This window comes from Pinus tabuliformis, chromosome X (assembly GCF_031772625.1).
Source record: "Pinus tabuliformis cultivar Carrire ecotype Pingquan chromosome X, CPIR1, whole genome shotgun sequence".
Taxonomy (NCBI): Eukaryota; Viridiplantae; Streptophyta; class Pinopsida; order Pinales; family Pinaceae; genus Pinus; species Pinus tabuliformis.
Genome location: NC_142308.1, coordinates 1,044,912,846 through 1,044,916,090, shown reverse-complemented (window position 1 = coordinate 1,044,916,090; position 3,245 = coordinate 1,044,912,846).

Below are 3,245 nucleotides of genomic sequence, written 5' to 3'. Positions count from 1 at the left end.
AAATAAATACTCATTTTTGACACTATAAAGTGACAAATTCAGACCAAAGGCAATAGTACAAGTATAATCGACCATCAACAGGAATTAAACTTTCTCCTATGATCGAAATCGACACTTGCGACAGATCTAAATCAAAGGACGACAGTACAACTATTCTACCATTGCAATGGAAAACTGTAAACGACGCAATAAATACACAAAAACATCTATAGTTCTTTTGTACAAAGGAGGCGAAATTACAGCAAGGAAAAGGGGTTTTTAAACAGACACATATACTGATCACAGGCTGTAAAAATCAGAGACAAAACTGGAAAGAATGAAGCACACGAACCTCAGCTGCACAGGGCTAGTCTGATCAGCGCACCTGTAACACAGAGAAACTGGATTGCAGCACAGGTTGCCCTTTCGGGAACTGCACTGAAACGCAGGAACTCTTAACAGTACTTGTGCTGGGCCAGAAACGAGAATCTGTCCGGGTTCTGGGTCACGGTTTGCAGTTTAGTCTTTGGTTTTTGGCCGAGTAAAAGCAATCAGTAATGCACAATCAGGGGGTAGATCTAAGGAGGGTCTAAGAGCTATCACAAAGGGCAATCAGATCATTTGTGAATCAGCTGTTCAAATCATAAACATATCCAGTGAATGGATTGAAGTAGCAGTTGTCTACTTTGCATTTGTTATGGCAAATGCAGTTCGAATGCTACTTATAAGTTTATGAAACAAACAACAAAAAGATACACAAACAAACTAACTAGACAATCGTCCCCAGTGGAGTCGCCATTTTGTTACTGGGAAAAGTGTCTATTTAGAACTGCTCTATCCCACTAAGGTGTGAAAGCTGCCTTAGAAACAAACAAAGAAAACTACTTTTGTATTTCCTTTATGAATTAAAGATAGAGGGGGATAGAAAGAACCGACCTGTGTCTTGCGCTAATCTTTTGATCCAATCCCTCTCTTCTTTGACAGCTTCCAGCTACCTGCTCCCTTACTTGCCCAACTTCACCAAGTTCTTGTAAGATCACAGAAGAAGGAAACTGTACAAAGACATGGATTTATATTCATAAACAACTTAGGATCAGATTTAAGCTAAACATACAAATGTAACAAGCATCAATGATACACAAGCATGTAGGAGAAACTCAAATAGTTTTTATTGATATACAAGAAGATCTAGGAGGAGTTACAACCGATGATTCCTGACCCAGCATCAACCTCCCAGCAAAGAAGCCCCTTCTTCACCTCCAACAAAGCATAAATCACCCAATACTCTGATATCTATCTCAAAACCAACAACAATTCCTTACAATGTGCAAAATTCCAGCCTCTGGATCTCTGGGATGAGGGATCCATATATATATGTATGCAAGGAGGATGAGTCAGCCTGTGATTTGATTAGTGTCTTCTCTCTGTCAGTTCTCGCTTCCACTTGGAGACTGAAATCCTCTTACTCATCCTTGGTCGAACTCACTGAGGCAAGTGTCATATGAGAAGATTCTCGAAGCTTCCATTGTCTTTCCACCTCGTGGAATGGCACTGCCATTTGTCATTTCCCACTCAACGCACCCTGATAGTGCATTTAGGTGCGTTGCAACGCACCCAACTAGTGTATTTAGGTGCTATGCAACGCAGCTAGCCAGTGGAGCAGCTGAAATGATCCTGATTTGACTGATTTTGAGCAGTTTCTGGTGGAGAACTTCTGGGAGAAGCTGTAATTTGTTGACCTTGTTCCTTTAGGGGTTGGAACAACACTTTTAGGGACTTAGGAGCCCTTGGTTTATGGATATTTCATGCTTGGATCTGCAAGGCAAAAAAATGTCTATAACACAGTCGGGAGCCGAGGCTGTTTATGGGATAGGCCGATTGCGGGATGCGAGACTCAATCACAATCGACAAACGAGAAGGGGTGAGGAGTGTTATTTTATGGTTTCATGTGATATACGTCGATTGCGGGCTCCAAGATATTAAATGGATTTTGATATAGTTTAATGGGTGCGGCTAGAGTTAAAACAAATGGAATTTTAAAAAGGATTTCGGCTAGAGTTTCAATATTAAATGGATTTCAACTAGAGTTGGAATATTAAGGGACTTTTGGGATAAGGCTAGAGTTTAGGAATTTGGATACGAAATAAATGGTTTTTTAATGATTTTTGACCCTATGACCTAATGGTGACTTGACATGGACAAAATGAGCAAAATGATGACCATAATGACTATGACACCCTTTCAATAAGGAATGACTGACCATGATGATGTCCATTGACCATGAAGGTGAAAGGAGTAGTGATTCCCTAGCTAACATAACCAGTGACCAAATATTTTATTTGAAGACCTATTGAAACATAAAAATTTGACCTAGGACCCTAACAAAAACTTTGAAAGAGCACATTTGATCACTGGTGACTGGCAGGACTGACAGACACTAACATTGGCTCCAACTGGGGATGGAAGCTCCTTTAGGAGGTGTCAAGAACACCGTAGACCAAGTAGCCTGATCCATTGGACATGGAGTCAAAAACAAAGAAAGACCAAACTCAAAACTAAAAACTGACCAATAAACTGAACTGACTTGACACACTAAAAAAAATGACTTGACTCTAAAACTGACTACTGACTGAACTTACTTATGGACACAGACCATCGATATCTTAGGGCCTTCACCTCAGGCTTCAAATCCTGATGATAACTGCTCACCTGCTCAAGATATATATCTATATATATATCTATATCTATATATATCTATATATATATATATATATATATATATATATACACACACACACACACACACAAAATTATGTGAAATGATCCCTCTAATGTAACCAATCCAGCGAATGGCTACTTACTTGAATCCTACTCACACTTTCCTTGAGTAGGAAAAAAAAAAAAAACTAGGAAACTCCAAGTATCCACTAAAGATGTGCTCATGATCCATAAATACAAGAAAATTCATCTTCCCTATTGACTATCGCAAATTAGTGTAAGGATCCTTAAATTTGTGAATGACTACCTTTTCTTGATGATCAACAACAAGAGAAGAATCTTCTTCATTACTCTCCTGATATGACTGCAAATTTTTGTATGAGCTTTGTAATGAGATTCTTGCTGAACAAGGCAATGAAGGTAGTTATCTGATCAAGTTTTTTTTTATCTCTGCTTTTAAGGTCATAGTTAGCTAATGAAGAGGGACCTTGACAACACATATCATTCAAAACATCAGCTATTGGATCATGGAGAACTTGAGAAGCTTG